We start from the raw sequence: 12107 nt of genomic DNA, 5'->3' as shown, positions 1-12107 counted from the left end.
TGAGTGATTTCTTATCCCTTACTAAGGTAATTTTCATCCTTCAAGAATGATCTCTCCAGGGTGTCCATGGTGGGACACTGCACTTGTGGAGGAAAAGCAGAACCAAGGGCAGTTCCTTGTATCTGGAAGTGCTGATCCTGGATACAGCCCCACTTCGGTGGAAAGGGGCCAAAGAACCCTCAGTGTCTGCCAGCTTTATTTAAGACGGTGGCCCTTTTTTACGTAGTTATATATCATCCTGGCAAACCTCTCCTAGGACAGCAAACACCCAAAGCTAAGGCACTCTTCTGCTGTACCTGGGAATTCTTTCTTCAGATCTACATTACCTTCTCCCCACTGCAAGAGAAGTACCATAAACTCCTCCTCACCTTCATTGGACAGATTCATATTAGCAAGTCCCAGACATCTCTTCAGTGGGTCAAATCTCTCAAGATACCACAGTTCTGATCTGAGCCCAGTGAAGACTGAGGAGAGAAGTAGTCCCACGTTTATTAAACACCATCCTTGGTTTCTCCATGGTCTGTTTGCCTGTTCATGCTGCTTCTGGTCCAGTATCTTTTCCTCCTGTCTGGCTTCTGAGTGTTTTCCCAATTTGAAAAACTGCTCTCTGCAAGAACAATTTGGTCGGGCTCCACACGCTCCCCCTCCTTTTTTAATTTTTTATTTATTTATTTATTCATTTATTTATTTCTTTCCAAAACGAGAACGGGAATCCCTTCAGATTCCCACCTCCTCCCCCTCCTTCCAGCCCTTCTTTCCTCTCTGTGGCAGCCTGGGTGTGGAAGTCTGTCAATCACAAGAGTCTGGGATATATCAAAGAGGGTTTTCCATTGCACCTAGCTAATAGGACTGGGGTTTTGGCTGAAGCCATAGCAGCTATTTCAGTGGTGCTAATTGCTGTCCTTAGAGATGATCTAATCCAGTAGGGATAGAGGATTTTTGTGTATGTGTATTGGGGTAAAATCTACTGCAGGCTTTTTAAAGTAAAGAAGAGTTGATGTTTTTTTTACATTTTACTTATGTTCTTTTTTAGAGAGAAATGCATGTTTTTAATTGTTTGGTTGTAAATTCTGTTCTTAAGGTAAAAATCAAAAAGGAACAATTAAAAAATTACTTCAGTGATTCTACATTGGCAAACGTTGACACATTATATTCCTGCTACCATCTTTTTCTCTGTCTCACTCTCTTTCTTTGGGGTAATTATGACTCTTTTAAATTCAGAGAGTGTTTTCAAAACACAGGTTAATATATCCAATAACTTTGACTTCATATTGTATTTCTGAAGCCTTTAGAACATTGGCATATAAAATTGGAATAATGCTACTTAACTGCCTTCATGCATTAAAGTCTGTTTACAACATGTATTTTACTTTAGTTCTTATATTGCAGAGTTCTTCAGGAAGCATGAATAACTCAAGTAGACAGAACAGCAATTGAAAAACAAAACTAAAGAGCAAATGGGAACAGATTTCAATGTAGCAAGACAAAAGATATTTTTTTCCCTCTGGAGGATATAGTACTGAAGGAGATATCATATTAACAGCTTCTTTTACAATACCTTAATTGTAAAGATGCTTTGAATGAGTCTTTACCTTGTTACATTTCAACAGAAAAACCACATTCACAGTGATAGAAGTCATAACTGATCATAAAAAGCACGCATTATTTATAAATAACCTAATCAACATTCAGCAAGGAGTTGCATAAATGAGACCTTCTACATATTGCACCTTATAATGAGCCATTGCACAACTAATGACTTATTAGCGCCGTGGGCAATGAATGATTAATTAGTCAATTCAAAAGTGACTTTTTAAGGGTGTAATTCCTACCTTTCCTAATTTCTGAAGGTTAGACAGAATTAATGCCATGTTAGCATACTAGACCTGATAGAGCAACAACCGTGTTTGTCAACAATGCACCGAGGGCAGGGGTGGCTCCCGAGCTGACTGCACCGAACAGTATGCGCTCTGGCTATGGATTCCCCGGATTACAGTTGAGTACTTTACAGTGAATCATGTCTAGTGAATCTTGGGGAAATTTAGGAGAGCAGCTAGCTAGTGAGAGCTGGAAGCGCTAGATAAGATAAACCATTCAGATCCTGCACAACTGCTGCTGTGCCTGGAGTGTGCTGCTAGCTTTGATTCTGGCACGTAACTCACTCCCTCCTCCAGCTGCTGTCCTCTGTCTCTTCTTGCTCCCCATCTTCCCTTTGGCATTTGTCAGCTTTGGAACGTGTATAATGAACTAGACATTGCCTAGCACCTCACTGCACAGAACCCCACTGCATGATGATTTGTAGGAAAGGGTCATAAACACGTGTCAGATTAGTAGCAATTAACAAAAGAAGAATGCTCTTTAGAAAAATTGTGTTTGGTGTATATGTAGTTCTAGGAAGGCTTTCCAAGATATCAATATACAATATCATTCCTGGTAATACGCTGACTTCTATTTGTGTGATCCAAAATCCACACAAGTCAATGGAAAGTGTCCTGCTGGATCCAGTGGCGCTAGGTAAGGCAATAATAGAGGAGATGAAGAAAATCTTAGCTTAATTACAGTGAGCGCTGTATGGGGACAGAATGCTGTGGTGATTAATGAAGCAGACTTCTCTGTAAGGGAGTCAGTGAAGAGACCACAACAATAAACGACATTAAAACTATGACTATGTGATCATTTGGTCCTAATTCAAGACCATGAGGCAGAAGCCTGACAAGCAGACAAACTGCTCTGTGATTTAGCAGTCTCACAGGGCTAATGAGAGGAAAGTGTCACTTCCAACACCCATATAATGCCCTTTTGCAAAAACCTTTGGGTACAACTGCTGACATGACATCAATTAATGAAATGATGTCTTCAGTTAAGCAAAGCTGCTGCATATGTGAAAAGGAAAAGAACACACGTATGTTTATTAAAGCCAGACAGAACTTTATTAAAGGTTTATGTTTGGCCAAATTGAAGTTGGAACATTATTACTACTAACGGTAGTGCAAAGACTAAAACAATTGCTTCTCAGCATAATACATCTAACAAACATCTGTACCCTCAGCTTATTCAGGTCACTTGCCAAAGAAAGTACTGAATTATCAGTGGACAAGCATGAACCAGAAAAATGACACTAATCAACCCATCAAGGGATTACATCTCTGTCACACTCATATGCACCATCCGAGGTTATTGAAAAATACCTCGGTGGTAGGGCACAGCCACTCTGCTGATGGTCTTTGGCTACCTCACATCCCTGGATCCACAGCACTGCTCCTGGCTGCAGGAAGCTGGGAAGTAACCCCTGCACAGCATGCTTCAGTCGACAAGTCTAAAGGGGAATGTAGGCAGAAATTAATACTGTTCTCAATGGCATTAACTCCTTCCAGCTTTAAGATAACTCTATTTCATTTGCACAGAGCACCTTTCATTGGAGGATCTTCTTACTGTGCGGGTTGTTGTTGGACAGCATTGGAAATGCTGTTGCCTGTATTAGTGGAGGGACTTTTCAAGGGCTGAATGGCATTAAAGATCTCGAGTGGTGAAAAGCTAGAGCTACATAAAGTGGAAAATTAACCCTAATTTCTCATCTCTTTCCTGTTTCCGAGGTTAAACATCACTCTCAGTTTTTCCCTCCAGCTGTCAATGAGCTTCTTCCAAGTTACCAAACATTACTTACCATGTGATACTAATTTCTAGTGCATATAAAATCCCATTCTCCTATGAATTTCTTAAAGGAATGGGAACATTTCTCTTGAAAGGAAAAACAGGTTTCGTTGGTTTTTTTTTAAACAGATATATAAATACACTTTTATTTATAATTGAAGTCAAATATGAGCTGTAAAGTAAGATTTATGCATCACTTAAAATAACGTTCTTTTCTATGCTTTTATTCTCACTGGGGCTTGGGTGATATTTAGGTTCCCTCCATGATTTTTGTTAATATATGTAGCCCATTCCTGTGACCTTTCTTCTTATTTCTTACAGTTTCCAAACAGATGGGGTATATTTTTTTTTTGCATAATTTTCCTGCAATAATTTCCTTTTTAAATAAAAAGCTATTTCACACACTTTCTTCTCGTGTGTGTGTTATTTAGTTATGCCTCTGTGTCTTTATTCTTTGGACTGGAGATTACTGTTCAGTTATCTCCCCTGCCTCCTGAATATCAGGTTGTGTCAGAGACATGCTTCTCTTATTATTTTACTGTTTTGCACATGAAGAACTGCACCACAAACAGTTTAGCTAACACAGTAGTGATGGTGCTGTCTCCTGCCCCATGCTATCACTGGAATTGTAGCTGGAAATAATGGACCTGCACTGGGAACACAATTACAATGAGAGCATTTTATCTCATACATATGACAATGTCATGTCCCATGAAGATACAGAATAAAAGTGGTAAAGGATTATCTAAATATGATCTATCTAAGTATAACATGATTCAACAGCTGCAGTCCCTACTTGTAGCCACTGGCCATCATTGCCTGAGAGGTTTATTAGAATGATGTTATGTTTGCTGCAGGAAATGTAAATGTAAATTTTGCAACTGAGATCAACAGGGAGATAAAAATATCATGTTGTTCTTATGATGTTTCCCCCTTTCTCTTGCTGCCCATGGGCTGGCAAAGGTTGTCACAATGGCTATGCTTTAATTTGTCTTTTTGACAAAACATAAGTCCTTATAAACGTAAAGCCAACCACAAGCTAAAAGTTCTGCAATAAGGCATATACTTTTTACAAGTAATTAAAATGGATTTGTCTTGCTCTTTGATAATCATTAGAAACAATATTGTTTAAAATCTTAATTATGAGATAGGTTGCTTTTATGTTATTTTTTTCTTGAATAAAGCTCTAATTAGCAGCTAATACACAGTTGCACCACACTTTGCATATAAGTGAACAGACAATAAAAACACTGAGGTTCATTAAAGTGATCAAACAGAACTGCATACTCTCCACTTCTTTTAATAACTGTTCTACAGAGAGCTAAAGGTTTTTAAAAAGCCCGAGTTGTCCTTGCCATTAACATACTAAGTGAGTGTAATTACCTAAATCAAGAGAACACAACTTACTTGCAATGAACTTTCCAAATTAAAATCGTTTGACTACTAACACAAATGAGAATCTGCTCATGAAAGGATCATTATAATTAAGCAAAAACTATTTCTTTAAACTATCACAAACCCTTAGGACAATGACCTGAGTTTGTAAGAACTGGTTTTTATAATATTGAGAGCATGAGACTGACTCTGATTAGCTGGCTTTCAGTTTAGAAAGATGTTACTGGATAGCATGGATCTAAGTCCACATTATAGTCACTGTGAAATTTATTGGGTGCAAAGAGTTTCAGAATCTTTACAGATTGCACTGAACTGAGTAAAAAAATGTGAGTAATTTTTTAACTGCAGATAAAAATCGCTGAGAAAACATCCTGTCCTGAAAAATACATATGAAGACTCAAAAACAGAGAAGGAAGAAATAGTATAGGCAGAGACAAATAAAGAAAAAAAGGTGAAAAGTCACAACCAAAAGAGAGAAGCCTCTGAGATCCAGGTCTAGATCAGCAAAAAACAAAGGGCAGAATAACAATAACTGAGAAACTACCACTTGCAGTTTTTCTAATGGGCTTGTTAGTGTAGAATGCTGCTTTGAATTTAAAAGAGAAAAGCAAACAGAGACACTCCTTAATGTATTTACTTGAGTAGGTACAGTTTAAAACCATGCTTAACTACTTTGTGAAATCCAGATAAATTTCTAACAGGTGAAATCCCTGAGAGTAAAATCAGCTCTGAAATTTGAGAATTTGCCTTACAATGGTTTAACAAAGCAAAACACAGAGGGAAAAAACTGGAAAAAAAAAAAAGCAGTTCTAAATGGAGAATCTGAATAGTTTTAATTCTTAAAATATTAATTGTGTAATAAATGGCATTTTTTTTAAAAAAATCTAGCATGAATAACAAAATGCCAAATTGCAGTGTACATTGGGGGCTAAATTCAGGCTCAAGATTACTATAATAAAGACCTCTCATTAATCTTATTTTTGATTTTGTTTCTGAAGGAAAAAGTCTATTTTGTTAGATTATTTCTGAACATATAAGAACACTGCTAGACATTTTTAAAACTCAGCTAAAATTTAGTAAGAAGTAAGTAGAAAAAATTCCGTTAAATTTTTTAAGTCACAGACACAAAGAGAAGCAGAGGTGCTTTGTTTAAGTGAACAGTTTTATAGTTTGCTGGAGTGGGACTGTATTCATTGGAAATCAGGTCTCTGGTGTTCATATTAAAACGTGTTTCAGTAAGACAAATATGTGAAATTGTCTTATTTTTTATATATTTTTTATGATGTGGTATTTTGGTGTACTGCACAAGCCAAACAAAAGTATTTTGTTCCTACTAGCAGTCATGCTGCATACACTTCAACACGAGCAAAAACTTACCTTTTCTTATAATACAATTTCTGCTTGGATGTGCATGGTGTATTCTTGTCCTAGGGAACTTTAACTGTACATGTACTTACATCTATAATTCAGCTGAATGCTTTTCCATTTCTGTGATGGTATTTCCAGTTTGTTTACTTTATACATTTGATAATACATTAGCTTAACTGGTACCTGCACATTTCGCTAGTCCTAAATGGTTTTTTTTGGAGCAGAACCTTTTTTTTTTTTTTTTTTTCCCCAGAATCAGCATCCTTTGTGAACTCTCTTTAATTATTTCTTCTGGTTCATCAGAAAGGTTGTGAGCTAATGAATTTTGCTGTAGTGGAATATATAGCTGGCCTCAGGTAGTTCATAATTATGTTAAGACATTGTTTTTTAAATCATGGCTAATTGTTTTTAAACATTTATGTATTACTTGGTCTTCAACTGCATTTTAACAACATTAAAAGTATGAGAACATTTTCTGTTACAATACAGATTTGCACAAAGCCAGCAATGGGACAATTCAGGAAACTAAAATTATTGATTCAGCAACTCTTTGTAGGATCAGTCTCTGAGTCAATTTTCCTGGTTCTTTGCATGACTGCTTCTTCAAGCAATAAGATTTAAAAATGCTTATAAAAACTTTGTTATAAAATCATAAATGGTTCCTGAAAGGCTTAAATTAACTTCTAGTTATGTTATATCTAACTGTATCTACATAGACATTTATTGTCTTTGTACATATTCGATTGCATCTGCAAGGTGCCTCCAACACCAAACGTTATAGTATAGTAATGGTAGCTTTGCACAAGGAACCATTGTTAACCAAGGATTTTGGCATGGTCTGGCAGCTCAAGGATTTCCCTAGCTTTTCCAGTAGTCCTTCGCTGACATCACTAGCCTGTGTGAAAACCTCTGCCAGTATTATTCCATTATTCCACAACCGTTTGAATCACTCAGCTGAGAAGTAATATTGTTCTGAGGACAAATCCTGCCTAACAGCTGCTTCCAAAGTAGTGGGGTGAGCTTTTGAACACCTACACATGAACTTAAAAAAGCTTCAGAAAGATAAGAAACCATTGTGCTTTCTGTCAGCTAATGGAGCAACTGAAGTCACACACTCCTGTTTTCATGCTCTTAATTTTGAAGTGGTTAGGAATTACAGTAAAAGCCAAGCCAAACCCCAAACTTTCATCAGATTAATAGCACTCCATGGAATAATGTCAACTGTTTCTCTCTCATTATTGATAATCTAAATATGCATACTAGTATTTCCCTAATTTTAATAATAATTGTTTCACATGGTCTAAGATGGCATAATGCCCGGAAACTGTTTCACTAAATTGCATACCATGATGATCTACTCTTTGGAAAGTCTCCAGGACAAAGGCCATGAAGTATAATTAAAAGCAACTAATAATTAACTCCCTTAAAATAGAGCATGAAGGAAAGGAGTGATAAATTTAGGTATATACTATAAGTCGCTTTAATATTTTTCCCCTGATCAGCTAAAATAACTAGCTGTTCCGGTGATTACCGGTGTATGTAAATATGCTAAGATAAAACCTGAGAAACGCGGCTCGTTCTTTACTTCAGTACATCAAAACAATGGAATCAGTACATCTTAATGAGCACTTACTATTTTGCATTTTGTGCTACATGCAACCTATTATCAGAACTGTAGCAGTACATTTTACATGAGGAAGTTTTGGAACACAGTATATCTGAGGTTGGATGGGATCTCTGCAGCTCAGCTGGTCCAACCCCCCTGCTCACACAAGACCACCTACAGCCAGCTGCTGAGGACTATGTCCAGACAGCTTTAGAATACCCCCAAGGATGGAGGCTCCACAACCTTTCCGAGCAACCTGTTCCATTGCTCAAAAAATTAAAGAAGTTGACTTTACTCTAAGTAAAAATGTTCATAATGCTGCAACACAAAGAAAGAAGAGAAAGCTTAAATGAATAAAATGTACTTCTATGTAATAGATAAGTTAAATATATTAAATGTACTCTGTGGAGCTGTGATTTTATTGATAGTATATATGAACTCTGACTATACATAAATATATATTTAGGGAGGGTTTGACTGTGCATGTATGTCCGCCATTACTACATACACCAGCAGACTAAGAAATTTTGCTTTCACTTGCACCTTAAGTAAATTAAGAGGAATTCTACTGAAGCACTGTTTTTAATGGAGCTATATGATGTGCTGAAATGGAGCATAATGTCAGGTCTTCTTGTATTTATATTACCACCTTAATGACCAGCTATTTTTAATGATTATAAATAGCTAAAATACAAGCATATCACTTACTAAGGTTTACTTATTAATGTCTCAACCCAACCTGGGAAATAACACAGTAGAAAACTCCGACATCTAAAAATTTGCCTGAGTCACAAATAACAAAGCATGCATATTCTCTTAAAGTCCATTTGTGTTACAAACCTTGAGAAATAGGCGAGCAACAATATATTTACTTTTTAATGTCTTTATGAATATGCTCTGTACCTAAGAATATTTTTATAAGTAGAGATTTATAATATTAATTGCAAAAAAAGAAACCTAACTGCTTTTGAAATACGTAAAAGACATCTTCACTATTAATTTTGTGGGGTCTACAAGTCATTTTGGAGGCAATCATGGCACATTTGTGTCTGTGAAACAAGGCAAACATGAAGAAAGTAATTAAAGATATTGCACAAGAACTACAAGCTCTGATTCCATACACAGAGAAACTGCTGTCTTCTTGATATGCATTTAATCTTTCATTCACATCTAACACTACCTTAAAGGACCTGCCATATAAATATTTCTAATGATCAGTCAATACTGCCAGTGTTGCCATCAATCACTAAAGAACAAGTACTCTTTTACACAGTAATCACATAAAGTCGTCTTCCAAGAAATTATAATTCTTCCAGACACACCTCTTGATCTTTGGCAAGGTCATCTCAACTCCTGAAGCCTTCATGGAAAGACAGCATATGTCAAAACTCGAAGATGGATGAATGGAGGAAAAAGTAGATTCAGTTTAAAAAACTGTCGAAGTAAGCAAGCCTATCTCTTTAACAAGCAATGTATCAGAAGCATTTGTAACGAAGAGTTTGATATTTGCTGATAATATCTAGTAGCGCTAATGCTTATTCAACACAGAAATAAAAGACAAATGCTGGTTTGGAATATTGCCAAGAATTATACAAAATTTTGCCACAACGCTCTGGAATGAGATATGAACCTTTACAAATAATTCCTGGGAGAAATGTGTGTACCTGGTTAGCAAAAACACCTGTGTGTCATTTCTGAGTACATGAAGGAAGGAAATATGGTCAAATTAATGTAAATTTACAGCTGCTGCTTCAGTGCCTGAGATGCTATTAGAAGTATTAGTAATAGACAAAATTGTAAGGCAATTAGGGCAAATCCTTGTGTGCCTTTTCTGTTAAGAATTTCCACTGTCTTCTTTTGAGCACAAAATACAGCCTCTACACAGCGTTTTGCCTTTATGTGTGTATATTAGAACTGTGGGTTTAGGTTGTTGTATTTTTTCTCTTAAAATTTTCTTTTCTCCGTTAGATGTAAAAAAATACTGAAAGCAAAACAGAACAAAAATCTTTCATTGATTGCTGCTGTCTTTCTTCCTTAAAAGTCAAGAGAAAAAAAGAAACAAACACAAACTTTTGGAGAAATGATCTCGGCAACATCATTATAAACCAATTGCTAAGAAATGGCTTTGTGTAAAACTTCTTTACAAGAGAAATGGTCCACCAATAAGAATTATTTCAGCATTGATGAAAAAACAGGGATAACAAAAAGACCCTGGGGTAAGAGGCAATTAGGGTCTCATTTATGAAAAGACACCACATACAGACGAACAGTTTTCCTCCTAACATGTTGTATGCATTACTGTGTTTACATGTCACCCCAGCCTATCAATAAAGAACAAACCTACAGAGAAGTAGAGACGTGAGTTGGAATAGTCGTCTTGGAAAAAACAGCTGTTGCTTGAATAAAGTTTAATGGCCAAATCTTGTCCTGAGGAAGGAGCTGCTGGCTCCTTTAAATGATGCTAAAGTTGCAGATAACAGTCAGACCAGAAGACGACAGGAACCAGAAAAGGACTGAACTTGTAAATTATATCTAAGGGGGCAAATGTCTGACTGGAGAGAACAATTACAAGAGAGGTTTAAAAATCATCACAAGTTCTAAAAAAAAAATCGAAAGAAGAGCTGTTTTCTTCACTTGAGAGAACTAAGCTAGATTTAGATGAACAACACAAGAATGTAATAATCCTCATATTTCCCTATGACAAGTAAACATATGACAATAATTCACAGGAGATTCTGCGGCATAGCTGAAAGATGTTACTGGTAATCAGTAGGACAAGGTTATTCTCTGGAGAAATAGCACCCACTTAATAGCCTGGAAATAAAGCCCAGATACTTAAAGGGTTTACTGTGAGATAACAGAAAATAAAAAAATACGCATAGAGCATATATACAAGCTGAACAGGAACACCTGGGCTTCTGATGTATGAGAGGTGTTCTGGAACATTTAAATGCCTTCACTGCAATGTTTCCTCCATTATATTTATCTTATCTATACTGCAGTAGCAAAGAAGTATTCAGTGCCAGCCAGCTTGATTCAAATTAGGAATGCAGTAAGGCAAACTCATCTGAATTCCAAATAGTTTAAATTGATATATACAAGAGAAGGCTGGTTCTGTGGCTATGTCACAAGACAGAAATCAGGAGAACAGATTCAGACCTTTTCCCTACCACAGCCTTTCTCTGTGACCTTGAGGAAAGATAGTTATGTCCAGACTGTTAAAGGTAAAGAGCCGGAGAATATAAATATAATTTTTAAACAGGTCAAAATAAACAAAATCAGATTTATTTTTTCCAGACAGAATGCTGATAAATCTTGCCACATGGTGGTGTGCGTGCAGAAGGTGATACTGGATCAAAAACTGGCCAGGTGAATTCCAGTAAGAATATGTTACAATGACTATTAAAAACAAAGATGAAACTACTGGAACTAGATGATCTCTGAGATTCCGACTGATGCTATTTCGGCGGGTGTCCCAGGGGAGATACCACAGCATGTTGATCCCACTGTGACACTCTTTCGCAGACACTGCTCCAAGTCACGAGTGGAAGTAAGATGTCAGGCTACATGGGTCTTTGGTGTGGCCATTTTTGTGTTCGTACAACTTTTAACTTGCTAGCTTGGGAAGTACTTTTACTGTACCTACTACAAAATGAAAATAATCTGTTTGACAAGCTAGGTAAATATCGATGCAGTTAGCTTGCAGTGAATATTATGTTGTCTCAGCTTCATTGTTACCACTGCAGTTAACGTAAAGCCAGCTTATATACACATAAATTGTAATTCAGGATAGAAATGGCTTTAGATATCCAAGATGCACAAATTCATCATGAACCTTAATGTCATGACACATAATACATTTTGGAATGAGCTATAGGTGCTGTAACTCTTGCTTTGAACACAATTGCCTCATAGGAACATAGGCCATAACATAGTGAAGGGGACACTCTGCCACCTTGTGCCAAAGGGTTGGAGCAGAGACAGAGACTGAGTGATAAAAAGCTGACACAGCACAAAATGTAATGCCGTAGAAACTCATTATTTTGTCAAAGTTCCAAATCCCATTGATTGTCAAATAGAAAAATCA

General features: G+C 36.6%; 1 protein-coding gene across 2 annotated transcripts in view; it reads right to left on the bottom strand.

Annotated features, from left to right (window-relative positions):
* KCND2 (potassium voltage-gated channel subfamily D member 2) overlaps positions 1-12107 on the bottom strand; it is a 286106-nt gene that overhangs the window by 138905 nt on the left and 135094 nt on the right. The gene's annotated exons all lie outside the window — the stretch shown is intronic.

The sequence above is a fragment of the Falco cherrug genome, chromosome 5, assembly GCF_023634085.1.
Source record: "Falco cherrug isolate bFalChe1 chromosome 5, bFalChe1.pri, whole genome shotgun sequence".
NCBI classification, from domain to species: domain Eukaryota; kingdom Metazoa; phylum Chordata; class Aves; order Falconiformes; family Falconidae; genus Falco; species Falco cherrug.
The sequence above is the reverse complement of the archived record's forward strand: the minus strand, read 5'-3'. Positions and strand labels throughout refer to the sequence as shown.